The following is a 24,350-nucleotide window of genomic DNA, read 5'->3' on the forward strand; positions in this document are numbered from 1 at the left end:
CAGTGATGGATGAAGCTTTTCTGAAGCTTTTTCTTAGGAACCGATCATACTGGTGTGGTCTATGTTGTTAGTTCCTATACTGAGCATGGAATTGTCTATTTTCGTTTCAAAATTGTGCCAGATTGCCCTCGTGCTCTGTGGTTACCCCCTTATATTTTTAACAATCTGCTTAAAACAGTATTGCCAGGGACTACAAGAAAGATTTTAAAATAGAACAACAAAAACTCCATTGAAAGGTTGAAACAGGCTTTCTGTATTATAGCTTTGAGTTTCAAAAGTAATCTTTTAAACAAGGCATGGAGAGTGTGTTCATATCTGTTCATGTCTGTTTATCTTACTGGGAGTGGGAACTCATTACTGTATAGGTCAGTGGGCTCTTTCCCTAACACTTGTTTTGACAAATGATTAATGTGAAATGACCTAGTGGCACTTTGGAGAAGTCTTCCCTATCTCTTCCCCTAGGTGCTGGGGATTGAATCCAGATCCTCACGTGTCCTATGCAAGTACTCTGCCCTTGAGTTACATTCCTCTTCCTTAAGGGGTTGACTGAATTAGTTTCTGATGTATGCAAGGTCAGTCAAATGTTATTATTTACTACAAATGTGGATATCAAAAGCAGGTTACATACAGGTTAAAACTTTGAGTTTTCTTCTTCCTGTCATCTAACTTATATACACTTAATCTTATAGGGGCCTAACAATAGCCATAATTAACATGGGATTAATTATGTAGATGTCTTTATGTCTTATGTAGTTGACCTTATGAGACTTGGTTGACTTAAATTCCATAAATTTTAAATTATTATTGATACAAGAGGACATTTTTATATACATCATTCTTGCTCACAAAGGGCTCTATGTAATTCTAGTTTCATAAATTTCCAATGATATTTGATTACTATATCATTAACAACTAAGACTATATCTGAGTTATGAACACCTTGGGAATACAAGATACCTGAAAACAATGACTTTAAAAAAGAAGTATGTATTTCCTTATAATTATTGATTAGAAAGTACCAATATTAAGGGAGGAAATAAAAAGACTAAATGCCCATTTCTTTGAAATAGAAAGTAGTATAATTTGTGATACATACCAAATTTTAATTTTGTGTTAGTGCACAATATAGGCCCTTGTTAGCATTACCTCTTTCAGCTTCCTGTTAGGAACATGCTCAATATACCCACTTCTACATCTTTTTTCAAGGTTGCATATGGATGGTACCAATCATAGAAATGGAGTTCCAAATCTTGATGGAGAAAAAGTTCTTTCAAAACAATGTTGTAAATTTGTACCCACGTTATGATGAAAACTAGGTGCCAAATCACCTGCTTTAAAGAATTTCTAACTAAAGTCTCTGTAGATAATTCAGTATTGTTTCAGACGATCAGCTTAGGTTAACAAAAGAAAATGGTTTAAGCTATATAATAGCAGCTTCAAAGGTTAGAATTCTTTTTTTAGATAAAATGAAATGTTTGATTATTTGAGTTGTGAGAATAAATTTTCCCTTCATAGTTATATGATTTCAGATCTGGAGTTTTCTTGGTTTGATCTGGGATATGCACTTAAGTTTATTATTCCATTGTACCCAGACAAATTATTTTGTGAAGTAATTTTATTTTCCACTAGGTGTCTGTTGTAGGATATTTACTTTACTCAGTCTATATTTTTGTAACATTAATTTCATAATATGGAGATGCTTTCTTTGAAGCTTAAAAGTTGTTTGTATTTTATATGTGTATTTCAGTATTTATGATTTATAGATTTTTAAAATATAGGTATGCAGTAAAATTCAGATTAAACCACTGTGGACTTGGAGTTCAGGATTCAAACTGAAACTAGAGTAAAACTTTGTATCTGTTTTCTATTCATTATAATTCATGAGACTTGTTAGTAAGATAAAATATATCTTTGATGTTGTTTAGATTTTCTTGATAGATATGGTGTTGTTTTGGTGTATAGAGATACTCTAAATATATATGAGAATAATTAAGCCATGTCAGGATAATTGAAAATATGGAGCTGAAAAATTATAATTTTAAGGCTTTCTTCATAACTGACTCCCATTAATTGTGTGGAAAAACAGATTAAAAAATAATATCATTTTCTTCTAATGTAGACTTAATTCCAATATAAATTAATAGATAGGGTCTTTAATGCTTTGTTTTCTTGCATATTTTACTGTAGCTCTGATTCTAAAGATACTTCAAGGTCCTTATAATTCCCATTAACAACTGCAATAAACAATAAAAACAACAGTAGTAATTACAATGATGATGCACTGAATGGTAAGAATTCAGTTCAATTTTCACATAGGATCTTACTTGATTCTAATCTTGGTAGCCTGTGCTCTTGTGCTAACCTCATAAGTGATAAAGAGAGGCTCAGAGAGATTTAATGAGGTGGTCAAAGTCAAAAGGGATGGAAAGTGAGGACTCCTGAACTGTATTCCATATCCCTGACTCCATCCTCAGCTTCCTTTGTTTTAGCCCATGATGCATAAAGCTTTGTGTTAAAGACACATTTGTGCTCAATTGACCCCCTTAGTTGGTACTGAATACAATTGGAGAACGAATCATTACTTTAGTTGTTACTAAAATACTTCATGTTTATTCTAGTCTTAGCTATTTCCTAAGAATACACAATGCTGAATTTTCTTCTTTGCACACTGAAATGATACTTCTTTTTAAAATTTAAGGAATAAATGCTAATGGTTTATCAGCTAGAAATGAACATATTAAATGACATTAAAATTGTTTTAGACATCTTAGATGTTTGCTTATAAGTTGGTGTTTAATTCTCTCTCTCAATAATACTTGATTTATAGACCCCCCTTACTAAAAGTACCCTCTCAGGTCACTCTTTTCATCCTGTTTTCCTTATATAGCATTCGAAACTTTCAGAAATAATATATTTGCTTTTGGTTTATTACTTGCTTCTCATCACCTCCAATGAATGTTAGCATTCATAAAGGTTGCTTTCTGTTTTTTTCACAGATGAATCTCCAGTGCCCAGCTAGAATAGTTCTTCACTTGTAGTTCAATAAATATCTATTAAATAAATAATATTAGTTGTTTTAGTTGTAATATCATAATATCATTGTACACTTTTTTAAAGTGTTCTGTACAAGAAACTCCTTTGTGTCTTGCTTATTTCCCTCATAAAGTTTGTATGGAGTGGACTGTTGAATGATGATATAACCTTGACAAAATGAAACATAAGTGTGTATTTTGTTTAATTCTGTCGACTATAGAACTGCAACAGAACCCACTTGAAAATACTAGCATATTTTAAAATGTATAATTAAATTCAGATTGTTGGAAAAGCATTTTAAAAGGTACTTTTATAAAATATCTTGAATAAATCTGTTGTGAAGGAACTAGTGGAGATAGTGTGTTTGTTCATATATATCTTCTGCACTTAAGATATGGTTTTCAATTGATTTGTATACAAAATATCTACAGTAATAGCATATGCAGCAAGGGTTTTAGATATACAGGTCATTTTCTTAAGTCTGTGACATTTCTACTTGGAGAACATAGGAAATCATGTAAATTAGGTCATAATACATTCTTAATGTCCAAAAGCCAACAGCTTTTAAAAGTAATGGAAGATGCCTATAATAACAACAAAAGAGCAACCATAAACATGAAGATAATTGAGTGTAAATGTTGTGAAATACCTCTAGAAAACTGGTTTGGTGTGGCTAGAGGCCAAACTTCGCCTGTTGTCAGCTGATAGTGGTCAAAATTAAAGTTGTCATTACATTTGCTATGAAATGTTTATGTCTTTAGTGAAATCTGACTTGAAGTAAAGAATCTGTGCTGAAAAGTGATATTTGCCAGTGAGATTTAAGGCAATAAACAAAACAAAACAAATAAATCCCACCCTTGTAATGAAACTCATACATTCTTTTAAGGAAAAAAGTTGATGCTAACCCAAATAGTCAAAATTGGGCAGATATCACTGGTTTTAGCAGAAGAACACACAGTCCACATGGTGTATAGGAAACAAATAAGATTTAACTAAAAATTTAAGGTTTCTACACTAGATTCTGTAATATTATCAACAGAATTAAAAGTATTGTAGTGTGACTCAGAGTTTTCAAATGGACAGCTGAGTGCTGCAAATAAATCTTTGGGAGTTCATTATTATCTAGAAAAATTATTGCTCAGTAGATCTGAAGTAACAAGTCTGTGGCCTTGACACTTAATCAGAGCATCAAACATATTTATTGAATCTTAGATTTGAGATTATTACTTCAGTAGCATCCCAATTAAAGCTTGTGGATTTTTAAAACTTCCATTCAGACAGTAAAATACAAAATGCGCTTATTATATATACATAATCTTTTTATTTAGTGCTTTATGTTCAGTTGCTTTTTCCTGAACATACTGATTTTTAATGAACAGAAATGGCTTTAAAGTGAGTGTACAAAGAACTACCTAGATTTTTTTAAGAGATAAAGGAGCTAAAAGGTTGAAACTGTTCATATTACATTAATTAAATGTAAACTACGTATAGCATTGAAAGGAAGTTTCTACTTCTGTAGAACTGGTGTTGTAACAAAAGACAATTTTATATGCTGCATAAATGAATCCTTAGGCTTTAAATAAGAACTTTTCAAATTCTATCTAAAAAGAAAGGAAGAAAGCAGAGAGGAAGAAGAGAAGGAAGAAAGGAAGGAAGGAGAGAGGGAGGAAAAGAGTAAGAAAAATAATGCCTGAATTTCTACCACCCTTTTTTTGGTTCATATTTTAGTGCAAGAAATTCTAAGTATTGTCTATTCATGAGCATCTGCAAATCACATTGCAGCTTAACTGTCTCTTCTCTGATTTAATAGAAACTTTGATTGTTTTCTAGGATTTACATCCAGAGTAATTGTTTTTGCATTTTAATATAGAAGGAAGTAGATTGAATAAATGCATAACATATTAGAAATGCTATTAAGCAAATGATTGTATGTGGTACTGCTGAATGAATGTTTTCCTTTACTCTTCTGAACAAAACACAAATTTCTCCAATTATTTTTAAATTGATTGTTCTTTATTGTTGCCCAAGGAAAAGTTGAAAAAATTCTGTGTGTTGATTCCATTTCCTTGGTATGATTAAATGGTGCAGCAGAAGACATTTAATATGCAGGCCCGTACTCTTCCCTCCAAGATGTGTAAGGACAATTTTTACTATGCATCCTGGATACATAGTATGTTTATACACTGACTTTAGTTATTGTAATCTTATTGATATATTTATATTATAAAACTATTTATATTATAAAACTGTAGCATCTTTTAGCAGACCTATTTCACTAACTTTGCCCTGTTTACATCCCTGCCTCAAAATGGTGAGTTCATACTAAAGCCTACAGCTGGGAGAAGTTACTGAGCAAGTTTCCTATGGCACTGGTGGTGAAGGTGGAAGACATGTTAAAAATTCTGTTTCTTTGTCTTTTAAGTGGACTATCTTTCTGAGAAAGGTTTCTCAATATTAGTGACCTTCTAGTGATGAGAGAACTCAAAGTGGCCTTCCACATCAGACCAATGTCTGGAGAATTCAAAAATGTTGTCAAAATTGCCATTGAATAAGGAGAACAATGACTTGAGTTATTTTTGTTCCAACACTCAGGGCCTTCAGTGTTTTTATTTGTATACATATATGTATATGTATAAGCATACATACATATGTATATATCTGTATAAAATATATAAAATAATATATATAAATACATTTTTTGTATTTATACGTTTTATTTACCTATATATATCATATAGACATAAGTGCATCTTATACATATTCTTATCCTTCAGTGTTCCATATGTATCTGCAAAAAATATGTAATATGAATAATATATTCAATGTATGTTATATAGATATATATTTTTAGGGTCCCAGAAGAAAAGCATGTAGGTTTTTATTTAGCATGAAGCAATTCATGTGCTTGCTCCAGCGTGTACTGATGTTGGTATTATGTGTTCTAAGATCCTTCATAGCATCCTTGTGAACAGACTATATTATTTGTTATTGTGAGATGAAGAATATGTTTACAAGAAAATTAATCATCCCTCATTTGCATTCGCTCTTATTTCTGGTCGAGAAAAAATAAGCTTTGCTTTGCTGATACATTAAGAATTGATCTGTAGTATATTCCTGGGAGTATCATGTGCAGATTTGGTGCATATATCAGTGGAGTTAAATTGGATAAAAGCTATTGGTGATAAACTGGGGATGCTGTAAAAGACAATAGCCCTATCACATTCATGTGACTCAGGCGATCTGAATTTATCTCTTTATATTAGTATGGATTTTTTCTCTTCCCTTTTTGTACAAATTGCTACTATACATAACATAAATGAAAAGGACAGAAAGCAAACCCATTTTTAAGGCTCTGAGAAAATAGACCTATTGTCGGAAATTTGTTTTCCTAGGATGGGAATAACAATAAAACTACATTCTCTGTTTGTGTCTTTGAGGTACTCTAAAGGTTTTTCTCCCCCCATAAAGCTAAATATGACATGACAGTTGTCACAGCAACCCATTTTTGTGATTTGCAGAATAAGGAAGCAAATTAGATGTAAGTTGTCAGTCAATAAATTTCTGTTGTCATCCAAGATGGTAACATGTGCAGTTTCATTTGGTCAATTTAAATACTTTTGTGATGTTTTATTCTCATCTGCTCCTTTCAACATGCTGTCATGAATTAATATTTCATTTTTTGGCTGTATAATTTCTGAGTCTGAGTCTCATACATGATGTTAACTGAAATAACTAGATGTCAGATTCATAGAAGTTTGTTGTTGCAAAATGAATGTTATTTGACATCTGTTTTGTAATTTTTCAGCATATAAACACACAGATTCTTTAGTTTATTTCATGGAGAAGAATAAAATTAATTCTAAGGGGCACTTTAAAACACTTTGTGATTTTTTTTGAAAACATGTATTTTCAGTCTACAGAGATAAGAATACATTTTTATCTCAATTGATACCTTTGCTGTGGAAATAGAAATAGCTGTGGACTGGGACCTTTTGAAAGTCCATGGCTATATCTCTATCCTCTTCATTCTGGCAGGTGGGCCCACATATATGACTCACTTCTGTCAACTGTTATAACTCAACTCCTTTTCCCTTCCTTTTATTTTTTTCTCTTATGTGTGAAACTGCACATAAGAAACTTCTCTCTGCTTTCTTTCTCTGTCTTCAAAAAGGCTATAGAAGTCATAACTAACATATTCTGAATGAATTTGTTTCTGCTTCCAAGGGAATAAGAACCTGAGTATTTCTGTGCATATTTTTTAATTCAATATGAAGTACAACGTACAGCTTACTGGGAATCTGCTAATGTCTCGTCTCTTGTTCCCCCTTGTCTTGTTATCCCTAATAACAATTTTTATTTTCTCTACATTTAAAACTCTTAATCTAGCATTTGCCTCCAAAAGGTGAAAACTAAAAGACTAGTTAGGGTATTATCAATACTACATTATTATGTAGTACTGTTTAATACTATTGCTGGAAACTTATTGAGTACTTTCACATATAGTATTTACTCCTTTTTTTAAAAAAAATTAATATGGTGATGAACTTACTGAACTTAGTTGACAGCAATAGGATGCTAAACATAAATATGCAAATCTGGAATACTATCAGAAGTAGTAAGTACATTCCTAGAACATAAGGTAGCATTTGGCAAGTTAAAAGAAGCTGACAAGAGAAATTGTCACTCTCAGATATTGAATTGTGGATTACAGAACCCAATATTAATGGGAAAATGGATCCAAGAGACAGTGGTAGAAATAAAGTTTTATGATTTTTACATCTTCTCTACTTGAAGTTTCATCTTTTTTAACTTTTTCATCTTTTCAATTGGCTCAAAATGTGAAAAGCAGAGTAATGCATGAAAGAAAGGAAGCAATTCTTCAACAACAGTGGTCATTTTTCTAGTGAATTTGAATTTCAAAAAGGTTGTGTGAATATAGGTCCAAACCCAAAGAGATGAGGGGTGGTATGCAGGGGAAGTGAGAATGAACAAGTAGCTTCCCCCCAAACACATATTCCATGAGTATCACTTTTTGGTGTTCACACTTTGCTCTACACTTATTCCCCAGATTATTTAAACAGCAAATGCAAGTCCTTTATCTTTATTCACTCACTCAGAATGGTGTTCAGTAGAATTATCATAGTAATTTAAGGGTCAAACATTGACATCAATTTTCTGTTACAATGTCACTATTACCTTATTTATTTAAAAGTGGGTGATAATAATGCCTACCTCTAGGCATACTTCAAAATATAAATAATGCATTAAAAGTTCTTAATACAAAACTCCCAGAAACATAGAAAGCAGTAACTAAATGTTAATCACTACCAAATAACTAATAGTTGTTATTTTGATAATTCGTTAGAATTTGTTGTCTTAAATTTAGTTTAGAGGTGGAGATGTGGGAATAGAAGCAGTAGAGCAAAATAGAGCTATGTGTGTGACATTTGACTCTGATTTGCATAAAAGGCTGTGGAATTTTGCTTGCCTAGTAGATTTTTTTCTGGATATTTCTGTGTAAATGACTCTTTAAAATATGCTACAATATTTGACATCTCAATTATATGACATGTCTAAAAAAAGCAAAAAGGAATTGGAAACCAGGCACAACTGTGAGTTGATTTATTTAAATTTTTGTAACTGATAAGAACTATTAACATTTGGCAAATGTTTTTGGAGATCCAGTATCGTGTGCATGTACAATTAAACGTGTGTGTATCATGGTTGTTGGAAATGGAATAGAGACAAAGAAATATAACTGTTAACTATCACTTTACAAAATAGTAGTATATATACTTTTTGAATTGATGGAATAAGGCAGTAGTCCTTTTTTGAGATGTAATTACATTTGTGTGGAAACAAAATCTTGTAGACATTGTTCAAATTTAATTTAAACATTATTCATTCGTATCCACAAGAAGTGCTAATGAGAGTACAAATGAGAGAAAAATGAAAACTATCTGTGTGAAGTCACTCAGATAAATAGATATTCTGTGATCTTAAACAAGACCATATTATTGTCAGCAATTAAAATATATTTTAGCAATTCAGGGTCTTGAGTACTCATTATTCTAATCTATGCATTCTTTTTGGGGGGTGGGTACCAGGGATTGAACTCAGGAGCATTTGACCACCAAGCCACAACCCCACCCTACTTTGAATTTTATTTAGAGATAGTGCCTCACTTTTGCTGAGGCAGGCTTTGAACTTGCAATCTTCCTACTTTATCCTCCCAAGCCACTGGGGTTACAGGTGTGTGCCACTGTGTCCAGCTCTAATTTATGCATTCTTGTGGGAGGGAATTTACAATAGGTTTTTATAAAAATTGAACAAATATTTTCAGAGTGAGATTTATAAGTTCAAGAATTACAACACAGTATGTGTTAGAAAGTCTTTGTAGCTTGAGTCACTGTAATGGTATCAGAGCTTTGTAAATTTTGGATGGGAGGTTCCAAAAGAGTAGAGTTTCTATTACAATAGCATAAAGAAACTGATTTATTTTAAATCTTTTCTGAATTAATGTAAAACCTTATTTCTGTGGTCGCCATTCTTTTACTTATGGGTTTCCATTTAATAATTTCTCTTTCTTTCCCTCTTTTTTTTTTTTTTTGACTGATTAAAAATACAAAACAAAACAACTTTTCAGCTAAAATCATGTTAGGGCAAAAATCCAAAATCCTAACTTAAGTCATTAACATGCTTGATACCGAGTAGCAGCAACACATTACTGTCATTATTATGCCAATCTAAAGAAACATTGAAAAGAGCCTGGGCTGGTTTTTGGCTCAGTGGTAGATCACTCACCTAGCATGTATCAGACACTGGGTTCAATCCTCAGCACCACATAAAAGAATAAATAAATGAAATAAAGATATTGTGTCCATCAACAATTTTTAAAAACTTTAAAAAATAAAAATAATTTTAAAAAGTGACTGGTGACAGTGAATTGGACTTCTACCAGACTCCGGCAGCTAACAGTGTGCACAAATATTGGCCCCTCACAGAGAAGGTACTGCTGGATTTCTCTATAGGGTTAATTTGGAAACTTTTGGTCATGGTGGTGCTCAAAGAAAGAATGATGTGATGTGAGCATATGGTCCAAATTCTTTGAAACTCTACAATCAGAGTCAATGTTCTGTGAAATATACCTGCTGGGCAAGCACAGAATCACCTGCTTTGGTTCCAATCATGTCTTTAAGTAACAGGGTCACTTTGAGAAAATGACTTAATTATCTATAAAACCCCAGTTTAAGAATTCTGTTGCTGCAGTTCTGATCCTTATATTATTCAATGATATTTGAAAGAAAATCATTAATTATGTTGGTGGCACTTTCTGGGTAACCTTCAGTTCCTGATGGAATATGGTATAGTATGTAAACATTGTAACTCTGAAGTAGGTAGGCAGAAGGGATTTGTCCATTCCTGGTAAACTCTCCTCCTAAGGGTGCATAATCTAAGCACTATGAATGTCAGCCAAGAGCCAGGATATGATAATGAATGTTGTACTTCTTTAGATTTGGGCAGTAGAAATAGGAAATATGTTTGTCACAATCTTACATTATCTGATATTAACTAAAGTTAACCATTTGATGTCTAAGTCATATCCCTTATAGTAAAACTTCTAACTATAGCTATACCCTTTTAGCTATACCCTTTTCTCAGTCTTCTCTTGGGGAAAAATACTATATGGTGGCTCTATCATATGTATATCCTGTATAAATTCAAGCAATTGATTGTCACAAATTTTTAAAAAAAATTACTTAACCAAAGATAAAATTGGCAGACTCTGGACAAATATAAAGGAGAAGAATCTTTATCCCTTTACTAATCATGAAAATTTACTCAAGAAAATCACTAGGATATATTTGGTGCTACTCTGAGATTTTCTGATATTCTGAAAAAAAGTAATCACTCATGTGAGTTTGATATATATATCATCAGAGATACAGATATTTAGTTCTGTTTACTGTGTCATATTTATATCTATTATCTATATCTATCTATCTGTAGCATTCCTTATCAATATATCATTGACTATAGATATATAAAAGGTTGTTGATTAAACGACCATGGAATGGCATTCTAAATGGATGAATACATGGTATAATTTTACCTTAGAATTTTCCTCTTTTAAAAGACTCTCACGTATAAGTTTCTCCCAAGAAAAGTAAAAGCAGCATGTTGCTTTATAATTAGACATGACTGTGCCTAAGTGCAGTCAAGAACTCAGAGCACCATTACCTTCAATGTGGTGTGGGGAAGGGGTGGTAGTAAGAGGTGGTGGTTCACGAGGAGTTTCTATCGGAAAGATTCTTTAAAAGACAGATTTAAACTTGTGTTTATCATCTTTCCTAGGTGTACAAAATATAGAAAAATAGAAAAAAAAAGTCGTCAATTTCCAATCTGGAAAAAAAATCATATTTCTCAATCTGGGAATCAACATTCAGAACAAACGATAAGGTCTGAACATTGTTCTGTTGTTCAGTTTGCAAGACATTCATGGTCAAGAAAACTTTCTTTATTTCCTAACTCTTCCATTCATGAAAATAACATAAAGGTTTTAGGTGTTCATAAGTCCTTCTGGAATTCAACCATGTCACTTCTTTAATGCACATTATGCTTCTGAAATTACTCAGACTAATGAAAATGTTTAAGTAGAAAATCTGCAAGCATTGCTTTTATTTTAAATTAGTTGAATTATATTAATTGTTAAGTATATTATTCGTGAAATAAGATTATTTTATAAGGTTGTACCATGTGTCAAAACTGTAAAGTTTTATTAAGTTTCCTGGCCTTGCTGTAGAAAGAGCCTGTTGTTGGATGCTTCTGCATAAAAAAACAAATGCTTCCCAAAGGAGAATTTCATTATGCTTATTCTAAGCATGTGATACCTTAGTGGTATCATCACATTATTTGTTACAGAATGTGGAAGATGAAAGTACATCTTACTCACCACAATATTTGTAATAGAATGTACTGTGGAGTCAGACACTCAGGATTCATATCAGGACTCTGCCAATAAGTGAATTTGGGCAAGTATTTCCCCATGCTAATTGCTTGCTTTTCTCATGGCACTGTGAAGTTAAATGTGAGGAGGTCTTTAAAGAGCTTAACCAGGTCCAGGCTGTGGTACATGATAAGTTATTATTGGCCAACATCTCCCTCTTATTCCCCCTTTTTAGCCTCTTCTTCCTCATGGTAAATGAACATAAGAAATAGCAAGGAAAACCCTCAATATCTAATTTAAAATTATGAATGATCTTTATTTCTCACATGTTTTGAATTAGGTTATTCCTAATGCACAAATAATTTTAATTTTATATGATGGTATTTTCAGTTGTCTAACAGCTTATTTTTACTAAAAATATTTGAGAAAACATTATGGACATGAGCTGTCCAAACCCCATTTGTAATCATTGGAGGAACCCTCAACAATATTTTTACCATAATTTCTTTTTCAGCTTTTTCTTTTTTCATATAATTTATTTATTTTTATGTGGTGCTGAGGATCAAACTTGGGGCCTTGTCTGTGCTAGGTGAGCACTCTACCGCTGAGCCACAACCCCAGCCCCTTTTTCAGCTTTTTCTATGTAGGACAGTCAGTCAAGTTGAAGGACTCCCCCATATTTTAAATGAAGTATTAAAATAAATGTCATGACATAATTAATATAAGCAGAGCACTTATATGTCCCAATTTCATCATCTCTCTTAGACAATCTTTGAGGAGGTCAATGAGAAATGCTGAAGTTTAACAAACAGCTACAATAGAACACTTCTGAAGTTTTAGGTTTGTTTGTCTTTGCTCAGTCAGTTTAAAAAACAAGTTTTAGTTTTCATCAATTAACTTTGCAGAGCAAGAAGCTTATTAATAATGAGAAGGACTGATGAATTTCACTGAAAATTAATGATGATCATACTGACAGTGAAGTAGTATTCAGACTGTTTTCATCTTCCTCCTTTAAAGGAGAATACATGAGACAAAATGACAGTCCATGGATTCGTGGATAGGTTGTGATAAATATAATGCAATTTGAGACCTAAGGGCCAAACTTTGCATTTTCCCTTTATGCCATTATTGTACTACATCCCATCAGGTAAAGATGAAAAATAATGAGAGAATAATAAGCTGCTACTTCACTGGTCAAGCTATGAACTGACCTAAAGAAATCATTTCAGGTAATCTAACAGAGAGTGATACTCAACTGTAAATAAGTAAGTCATTATTTTTTCCTGGAAACAAACAAACAAACAAAAGAAGAAGAAATTATGAATAAATCCTGCAGAAAGATAGTGTAGTATGAGCAGAACACCTGGAATGAGTTTACACATAGAGTTGTATTTTGAAAGGGAATATGACTCCAGGAAGGTAGTAGAGACTAGCTATATTTAGGCAGGACCAGTGAGAGGCAGTGTTGCCTCATCCACAAAGGAATGTTCTTTAGAGCCAAACTGATAGGTTCCTTTTATTTTTTGGTCTTTAATTAGTTGTAACAAGTTACTTTACCTCTCTAAGCCTTTTTTTTTCTCCCTTCCTTGTTTATAAACTAGGGTTAGAAAAATACTACTTAATGCATGCAGTTATTGTGAGGATTAAATGAGAACATGCATGCTAGATGTTTAGTACAAAGTTTGGCACAGATGCAACAGTAATAATAAACGAGAACTTTGAATATCATTCTCTGGGCTATTCAAGGATTGTCTGAGAGATGATGAAAATGGGACATGTAAGTGCTCTGCTTATATTAATTTATATCATAACATTTATTTTAATTCTTCATTTCCTTGACAATTTTGTCTAACAGCAGCATATTGTGATATAATTTATGGTGTAAATGAAAAATGGGACTCTGATATGTATAGGAATTTGCTCCTTATAAATAAAGTAACTGGTTAAGGAAATGGTAGATTGGAAAATGTCTCACTATTTTAAAAGTTAGCTGAATATCACCTTGTGACACTCTATGAGCAGATATGGTGTTTGTGTAAGAAAAAAACATGCAAACAAAATGTGTGAGTGAAAAACTACAGGAAGAGAAACAAATATAAATTATGTGTTTGGTAGTGAATCAGTGCAGCTATTCCCACAACTAATTGATTTTTTAGATGAAGAAAATCTAAGCTCATATGTTGTAATGACATTTTACATTATTTTAAGAAAAACATTACTGTGGATAGAGCTTCCAAAGTTTGTATGTGCCTAGAAATAGAATATAGAAATAGAATATATTTCTTTTCTATGTGTGGTGGCCACATGGTTTGTTTCTTTCCATCTTCTAGCACTTTGTCTTCAGTAATAAAGCACTGAAACCTAAACCCTTTTGCACGCTTTGTTTTTTTTCTTTTTGTTCTCAGGGTCTTAGCACCTGCAGTATAAGGTCATTAACTCTGTGGCCTTTGTAGAAATGAGAATATAATCTTTTCAGATGAATATTAAAATTTATTCCCTGCAACTACTGTAATTTCAGTAAAGGTCTTTATGACCCCACATGTTCTGTAAACATTGAGTACTCATGGTAGAACATATTCAGTATTCAATGTTTCTGAGTGACTGAGTTTTGATAAACACAGAATAAAACACAGACTCAAAAGACACAGTTGCCCATGATGATAAGACTAGTATTTTTTAGGCATATAAATATGGCAATGAGAAAAGTAGTCTAATGATATAAAAGCCAGCGTGAACTATATCTCTGAAAATGCATGTCTGTTTTGTTTTGTTTTTGTTTTTTGGTATCAGGGATAGAACCCACAGGCACTTAACCACTGAGTCACATCCTCAGCCCTCTTTATTTTGAGACAGGTTCTCACTAATTTGCTTAGGGCCTCGATAAGTTGCTGAGGCTGATTTGAACTTGTGATTCTCCTGCCTCAGCCTCCCGAGTTGCTGGGATTACAGGTGTATGCCAGTATGCCCAGCTACTTGTCTTTTTTTAATACCCTTTTTGAATTTTCATTTTTTCTCCTTAACAAATATCAACTGTAAATTAGTTGACAATGTCATTTAAATGCCTTGGACCTTTTGGCATTATGAGATTGTAAGATATTAAGATATAAATGTTACTCCGGAAAAATTAATTACTAAAATATTTACATTCATTTCTTTAGTTATTAATTTAATTCAGTAATTTTAGAAAAAAAAATTACAAAAAAACATAAATCAATTATTTCTACCACAGTGAAAATTAGGCCTTTTTATTATTTTCTGTCTTCAAGATACCCAGTATTATTCATGTCAATCATAAGTGATATGTGCCTTTCTGAGGGCTGTTGCTTTGCCTATGGTAGGTTAGTGGCCCTGGTTCCACCCAAAAGAAAACCTCCACCCATTCCTGGAGTCCCTGCTTTGTACAAAAAGGGAAACACTGCCTCCCCTCTGGTTCCTCAGGGACTTAGTTCCCAAAGGTTTCAGACCTATGGAAATGGCAATTATTGTCTCTTGATACAAAGACTGTTGATTCAATGGGCCTTTTCAATGCATACATGCAAAAGTTCAGGGTAGTTACCCTCCTTCCCTGAGTAGTATTGTAGATTATTTGTGGGATGCCTCATATGGAAGTCAAGCTTGACACGACAAAGTTTAAAACATGTTTTTTTTTTTTCAGGATTTTCATTCAATTTAAAAACCATATATTGCTTCTGACTGTCAAAATATCCCCTAGAAAGGCTCTTTAGAATAATGTAAATAAATTTACTGGTATCCAGCCTTTATTATATTATAAATTTACTAGTTTACTTTACAGATTTACTTGTATTTTGGAGTGGTTAAATGTATCATCTTTTCCCCAAGATAGACTAACCAGGAAGGAGATGCCAAAGAAGTTGCTTTTATGCTGACACTTTATCCATTGGTGGTGCTTCAAGTGACTTTGAAGAATTTGTTCATAGTTTTTTAGCAACCTGGAAAATCCTTGAATAATTTATTCATCCCATTATATCCAATTTTTGAGACCTTTGCCAAGTATTTGTTTATCAAAGTGCTAATGCTATCAGACAAACATATGGATGAGTAGGTAGAACAATGTACAATCTTTTTCTCTAATAATTTATTCTGGCTGTTGGGGTTTTTTTTCTTTTTAATTTGGGTATAGAATTAGCTATGATTTAAATTAAGAAATGAAAATTTTAGTTTGCAAAAAAATCCACCTGGAAATATTGTGGTGTGGTACAAAGAGTACAGGACTTAAAAAGATAAAGCCTTGTGTGAGAATTCAAGAGGAAGGGAAGGGATATTTACTAATGATTACTGAAATGTCACTTATAGTGATCAGTGCTGTACCCATTCTATCTCCTACTCCCTGGAGTCAGAATATCCTAATTCCTCTACATGTTGGCAAGTCTCTTATCTAACACAAACTCATTCTCCAATTTGAAGGAAAGGATAATCATCACTTACCTATCCTACCTCACCAGGTTGTTTTAAGGAACAAATGGTATTGTTGGAAAAAAACTTTGTACACAATAGAGCTCTAAATAAATATTCTCATTACTGTGTTTTTTTTTATTCTTAATTTCCCCCTGAATTTTTTGAGTCCATTAATTACTGTTATGTTATTGGAGAACACATTTAGAAGCAGAGATAAATTTGCCAAAAAAAAAATAGGTCTTTGAAATTAAAGAGATGCCATTGCCTACAAAGCCTCTCACACTCTAACTCTGGAAATGAAAAAGGCAGGGTGGGGAGTTGCGGGGGTGAAAGAAGGAAGGGGTTGCTATCCTGAGAATACACTCCTTATTTTCCAAAGAGGTAAGCAAGCCAAGCATCAGTTGTAAGAATGGGCACTGAATATGAAGAAGGGTGCATGCTAAATGCCTTAAAGTAATTCCAGTGAAAACAAGTAAAAAATAATGTGGAGCATATTTTCAGAATTCTTAGAAAAACTTACAACTAGAGTAAATGATCAATTGGCTGAATCTCTCTAGTTGAAGGATAGCAGCATTACTTTTAGGATGTTTTAAAAACAGTGGAAAACTCTAATGTTTATGACTCATTATAGAATATAGTGGACTGGATCAAGAAGATAAATTAAGGGTTTATAATATTTGTGATATATACTTAACAAATTCATCTTCTTTTATTAAATTTTGGTTTTTGCTTCTAGAATACTTGACTATCTTGCTGAATATTTTTTCTTTTTTGCCCCATATTTCTGAGTCTTTCTTTTACATTTTATTATATGAAAAACAGAGGATGCAGACTTTTAATTTACTGCTGGAGGGAGCACTCTAAGGAGTTATATCCTAGCCCTCTCTAGTAAATGGCTGTGTATATTTAAAATATAATATATATTACATCTCATTATACAGATCTTAAATCTTTTGTACTTGAGTTTCTTTACCTATCACACTGAGCTTGTTAGACTAAATACTGAAGGTCACTTTCAATTTAAAAAAATTACATTATTCTATGCTAGCACTTACCCATCTTTTATTCCCCTGTGCTGAAGCTGTGTATTGTATTTTTATTCATGGCGACTTAAAAAAAAAATAACCCTCCCTTATGGCCTTAAAAGAGTGAACATCATAACAAACAGATTTGTAGAAACTCGACAGTTACTCAGATATTGTAGATGACCTGATAGGTGCTGTTCTTCCAAAGAATTGAGAGGAGCATTAAGTCTTCTTTGTTAATCTTATATTTATTGACCTCTAAGTAGCATCTTTTCAGGTCTTCTTCCCTTCCCCTCAAGTTAAACAATTTGATTTCTCCCTATTACTGTTTCCCATCCTCTGGCACCACCTACTTTCTTTATATTAAATTTTTATTTCCTCAGACATTATGGCCAAGGGAATAACTACTATTATATTCTTCTAGTGACTTGCTGAATATCACTTTACCACGAGGGATGGGGAAGAATTCTTTGAGCTCCGTGTAAGAAATGTGTTCTGTTGTTACATAGTGAAGGTTTCCTAAGAACTCGTCATAGCCAATATCAGAGAGTATTGACAACATTGATTAGATATACTGATATATGGCCTAGTGTTAGCTACTTCATTTAGTTTCATGTACCAATGAGCAATACATAAGTAGCTTACACTTGGAATCAGGTCTGCATGGAATATTTTAGTGGACTGCAAACATGTCCAGTGTTTCTCCAGAATGGCTAGAGCCACATACTTGTAAATTATTCTTTGGGAGCATCTTTACTGAGGCTAGGATTTGTGCCTCCGTTTTTAGTGTGCCATAAGCTTCCTTTTAATAATCTCCTTCTGAATCACCAACCTCATATACAGCCATCAGGGACTGCTAATTGGGTTACAGCATTTAATTTTTTGTTGTTATGGTTAACTCAGGTTACAGACCTTTCTGTTCAACTAAGTTTTCAATAAATATAATATCATGTTACCTAGGAATTTTACACTCAAAAAAATATCAGAGTAGGGGAAAAAAGTTCAACATCAAACCCATTTTGTGCAAAAGCAAGTGTTAAAAGATGAACAAAGAAATAGTAAAATGTACATAGTGAATCATAAGTTAATCACCTTTTTCATAGGTCCTCAAATTGCTAGTCTAGAAAGCTGGTTATACTATTTATTAAACTGTTAACAACCACTACCACCACCAAAGGAAAAATTCCACCTACTCATCAGCATTCTACCTCAGCATGTTGCCTGTGACAAGCAACACCCTGAAAAGATGGTTCTTTGAAGCTCCTCTTGACAGAAAGCTATTATTTCTTTATTTCTACACGACTGGGCATGGTTAAATCTTTCAGACATGCCTGTGTGTCCATCCTCTGGCAAGGCTTACTAAGTCACCAAACTCACGGGCACACACCAAATGACAACACTAGGGGCCTGGGTGACAGTGTTTTTCAGATTCTAGGGCACGTTACTGACTTCTAAAATCCACATAATATTTATCTGAGCTCTACTAAGGTTAAAGAACCAATCCCTTGCACTTAGCTGTCATTGATTGCAATTTTAAAATAGGCTGGGTAAGATTTTAGAATGTGTGTGTTTAGTATGAAAACTTTCCCCGTGAAAGGTCTAGGAGAAACTGAAATCAATGCTGCAATGCTACATTATATAGGAGTTTGAAATTGGGAGGTAGAATGTCTATTTCAACCATTCCTCTTGGTTAGGAACTTAACGGCTGCCTCAAAATAACAGATCTGATCTGTTTCAAAAGCAGCACTTCTAATGAATAGCAGAAAAGCAAATAAAAACACCTTTTCTTTGCAATAAATCATTTTGTTTTTTCTATAGATTGCATGTGGTGTTTGAGGCAGAGCGAGCAAGCCTGCCAATATTGCAAGCTAATGCTTCAGCACCTTTCATTTTTCACCCTGAGCAGGAACCCTCTTCTTAAACTTGTTCATTTTACAGAGGGAAAATCGAAGCCTCTGGCAGATTGTCAGAGATGTTTTATTGTCATCATTTACAAAGGTTGCCAGAATTAATTGACTTCTTACATTACGTATTGTAAACTGACTCATTTTTTGACACATTTATGGGAAAGTGGCAGGATGTAAGTGGCTGGTTATTGTCTTTTGGTTTTGGCATATGTTATAAACTAGAAACCAATAATAACTGTGAAATCACAGTTTAGGAAAAAAAATAACACAGTTTCAAAGAAGCAGACTCTATTAAGTGTTTGGTTAGTTGAACTAGAGGAAGGGAGAAGAGAGTTCCAGAAGATGAAATGTAAATACTGGGTTTGTTTTAATGTCTGTGCAGGACCCATTAATGGGGGTAGTGAATGTTTCCACGAACATCCTCAATTGGTGTTGTCTGTTTGAAAGCATATTCTATGTAGCTGACTCCTTTTACAAGACTGGAAGTAAAAATTAGCCCATGTTGTATTCCATGAATCATCATCACCACTTGGATGCTCATAGAGTTTACTGAGAGTAATTCTGTCTCAAAGGCATTACTTCTGAAACTAAAGATAAGAAATTTAGGATATGAGTAATTGTAGTACCAGGGCACACTCTTTTCTTGGTAGATATTTTGATTCTTCTTCCCTTTTCATTTTTCACATTGTTCCTTTTTACTAAATCAGGAAGGTTCTACTCATACTCATAGTCTGCTTTCAATAAAATTAGATGCATGGAAACAAGGACATATTGTTAAAAATGAATAAATTAGAGCTGAATTAAGCCATCCAACCCAATAACAGCAAAGGGAATATTGCACTTGGTTAGAACAAACAATCTTCTTAAATAGGAAATGTACTTTAAAGCCATCCTGCTGTGATCCTGTTAATTACCAAAGAAGATTAGAACTCTTCTGGTTCCTGGGATCCTTTTACCTAGTGTGTGGCAGTTCCAGCTGCGTTAGCAATCAGACATTTGCACTGTCCCTTCAGACCAGTGAGGGGATGTTATTAAAGGAAACTCATTTACTCCAGTTTGTAAAATGTAGTCTGGCAGAAATTCAATAAATGTTCTTGATATGCTCATTCTGCTACTCTGGTTAGTGGTTTTTCCTCTTAACATACATATAAGAGCATTCTCCTTAATCTCCATCCACTGGGAAAAAAGGAACAAAAATGTCCTATTTGGGAGGGGGGAGGTGGTTGCAAAACACAGAATAATGTTGATCTGCTTTTCATTATAAATAATATGAAGAAAAAGAAAAATCCTACCACCCACCCTCCACAACCTGTGTTTCTTTTTCTCCTGTCCCTGGTTCTCTGTTTGTCTCCTTCTTCCTCTCTCCCACTTCTCTCTTTCTCTCCTCTATTCCAGACCCCTTCTCTTCTGTCTCCCTCCTCCTTCTCCTCCCCCAACACTGCTTTTTCACTCCCACTCACATCCTCTGATGGGCATTCAAGCTAGTAAAATGCATGTTGGAGAATCCCACAAGCACAGATAGGCATATACAGATCCAGAGGGGTTTTGCATGTGAATTTCTTCTCAAAAGTAAAACAGAGAAAATGCTCTCAGGATTCAGACAACAAGAAAACCTCAAGGGAGAATTTAGACATAAAAATAGGAACATCAATGAAACAAGAAATAGAGCTTATTTAAATAGATATGTATATTTTAAACTTACCTTGCAAAAGCAGTTTCAGTGCTAGACCACATACAGTGTCCCTGCGTGCTGAATTCCTTAGTTCCTTGATTCAGATAATCACATGGTTGTCTTCTTTCCCGGGTATAAATCGGTGCATATGTGTGTGTGTGATAAAGTATACACAAATATGTACCAAAGATATGCACACATGCAAGCAATCTTATCTCTGTGTCCTAAAATATAAAGGAAGGCAGGAGGCTGCAGCTCAGATTCCTTCTCTTGCCTGTAACTCTCCTGGTCGGCAGCTGAGGCTCTCAATCCAGTGTACGGAGATCCTGTGAGCTGGCGTTATTTCTCCTTGTTTCCATGGTGGTTAGTGGTGCATCGTTCACCGGATCAGTTGTCACACTGACATGGTGCTGCCTGCTCAGCGGTCATTAATAACTGAACACCCTCCACTCCCCAGAGAGGAGCCAATCGCTTCAGACTGCCAAGATGTAGCACTCGCAGCTGCTCCAGTCTGGTTGGCTGAAGCAACCTGTCTGTTCTATGACACTGCTGCTTAGGGTACAAATAAATGAAACAGGCTTGCATATTTTCCTAGGAATCATTTTCTTTCTTTTTTCCTTCAGGGAATGTAGAGATTTCTTTTCTTTCTTACCCCCCCCCATTTTTTTAAACAAGTTTTTCTATTTTTGTGTTATCAGTCATTCAGAGAAGCTGTGTTCTCACTTTGAAGATAGGCAGGGCATTCTACTAATAAGGATTTCCCAAATATTAAAAACCCTGCTAAAGACTCAAGCATCTGACTCCTTCTCTGTGCCTGAAACTGGAGTGGTATTTGGTTCTCTATAGTTCCTACTCAATTTAGATTGTATATTTGCTGTCCAATAGCATATTCTTTTTTTCCTTTCTTTTCTTCTTTTTTTTATAAGCAATGACATTTCATATTTGGAATGACAAGACTTTAAAAATAAAGCATATATTTGCTTCTCTATAATTCACAACATTGGTATGGAAGGGGGGTAATTTTAAAGTTATATTTTCAGTTATATCCACATACTTCTCGTGTGTGTGTGTGTGTGTGTGTGTGTGTGTGTGTGTATGTGTGTGTTTAGGACACATGAATTTACTATTCCAGTGGATATATTTCTCTATAATAAACTAAATACTCAAAATGATTTTTCCTTACTTGTAGGTCTATTATCTTTAAATAGCTATTTATCAGGAATATATCCTATATGAAACACAAACAAATGTGATTTAGGTGTATCAGGAATTTGGAAAACAGAGGAAAGTATAGCAGTGTGTATGTCTCAAAGAATACTTATGAAAAAATGGACAGAAGTTTTAAAAACACATTTTACAGCTTTTATTAGTATACTAGAGAAATGTTGAGAAGATGGGACATGAGGATTAATTTGTCAACAGGTCAAAAGCAGGCTAGATTCACGACTCCAGCCCTGGTTTTGAGACACTACCCTCTAGTGGAGTTAAAAGAAAAGACACTATTAGATTTTCTTGGTGTTTGTGTGGGGAGGGAGGGTGGAGCATCACAACTAATTGTTCTTAAGGAGTTTCTTGAAATAACATAGGCTAATAGTTTGAAATTATTATAATCATAATGCTTAAAATTTTTAAAATGCTAAGCCTGTTTTTAATCATATATTTTCGCTTTGTAAAATGTTCCCAAATGCTTTACTATTTTTTTCTATAAAATTTTTATTCTGATTTGTAACCATTTGAATACATGTTAAAAATGGCTTCTTGCTTAATTTATTGACACTTATTTTACAGCATTATTTTAAGGTTTTATTCTTTAACAGATGCTCTAGTATTTACTCATAAAGTGTATAATCAGTTCTTAGATGTTAGGGTTTATGATTCAGGGTTAGAGATGTTGTATTGGAGTATATTTACATATAATTTAATGTACTTATAATACTGATAATAAACATCCTTCTTACCCCCAATTTCACTTTATTAAGCTGTAATTTTGTGTATCCTAAATCATTTCAATCTTTGAAAGGTTTATTTTGAAATAGGGAAAATTTATATTAAATTTTTGATAACTGTTTGAAAAATGAACTTTTATATCACGATTCCTTATGCATTTCATTTTGGTTTATTGATATTGACTGTATAATTGCAAAATTAGAAATCAAAGCAGTTAAAAGTCACTCTAATAATGAAGGTAAGTTGTAATGTTCAAACAGATCATGTTTAAAATACTTTCTTGATTCTTAAATGAACTACAGTTCCTTTTAAAAATATTTTCAATATCATTCACACATCAAAGAACAATTTTTTAAGTTTTAATTTAATTAGGACTGAGTCCTATTGTTAAATGATTTCTTTTATTATTTCATTGGAATTTGTTTTAACTAAATGATACTGTGTTTTGTAGGACAGGAGTTGAGATTGTCTTTTTTTAATGTTTTTTTTGTTAGTTGTAGATGGACACAATATCTTTATTTATTTATTTATTTTTATGTAATGCTGAGGATTGAACCCAGTGCCTCACACGTGCAAGGCAGGTGCTCTACCACTGAGCTACAGCCCCAGCAATATTGTCTTTTTAATGCAGGCATATGATAAATTTAAAAGATCTCATGCTCATTTTGGTAAATTTAGTACTATGGAGCATTAGAAATAGGATTACATTGTGGAGGAGAAAATGGCTATTGCTTTGAATGGAAAGGATGAGGTTTCTATTCTTTGGCTGTAGTTTCTATCTTTGTTCAAGAACATCAACAGCTTAGTGGAATCAGAGGGTGTTTTAGGTGCTTTTTCACTTATCAAGGTCAGTCATACACTAGAAATACAAAATGTCTCCCAAAAGACACATGAAACAGTTATTTAGGTGTCACATCTATAATGAAGTGCCATATGAAGTCATTTGCTTTGATGGGGTAACAATTTCAGGACTCTTGAGTTAATGCAATTGTGAATGATCATCAAATGAGAACCATAGAATCTCAGAACTCTACTGTTCTTCTAGAAGGTCCAGAGATTTGTTTGAGTATACATAAGTGACAGAAGTGAGCCAGGAATACAATCCCTCATGTCTTCTAATATTTCTCTACAAAATTACTCTATCATCCAGTGGATAACTGACAGATCTTTTTCATTTTAATTTTTCCCTTTTTTTTACTCCCTTTCTTATACTTTCTTTCTTTCTCAAGTTTATTTCTTTATAGTCAACTAAAACATCAGAGAAATTTCACCTTGCAAATATATTTTATTACATGGGTGTACATGTTTGATACCTTGTAGTAAATGTCTGCTGGGATTCCCAAATTAATAGTCAGTCTTAATGAAATGATTTAAAAATGTAATGTATAATTGATACTTAAATT

The 24,350-nt window shown here is 33.3% G+C and overlaps 2 protein-coding genes across 3 annotated transcripts in view; one reads left to right on the top strand and one right to left on the bottom strand.

Annotated features, from left to right (window-relative positions):
* Positions 1-21,486, bottom strand: part of LRRN3 (leucine rich repeat neuronal 3) — a 34,772-nt gene extending 13,286 nt beyond the window's left edge. Inside the window, exon 1 of the mRNA XM_081285016.1 lies at positions 21,031-21,486. The gene's annotated coding sequence lies outside the window, so the exon portion shown is untranslated. The remainder of the gene's footprint in view (positions 1-21,030) is intronic.
* The window catches only part of IMMP2L (inner mitochondrial membrane peptidase subunit 2), an 883,542-nt gene that overhangs the window by 436,394 nt on the left and 422,798 nt on the right, over positions 1-24,350 (top strand). The gene's annotated exons all lie outside the window — the stretch shown is intronic.

Source organism: Spermophilus citellus, assembly GCF_964194105.1.
Source record: "Spermophilus citellus genome assembly, chromosome: 3".
NCBI classification, from domain to species: Eukaryota; Metazoa; Chordata; class Mammalia; order Rodentia; family Sciuridae; genus Spermophilus; species Spermophilus citellus.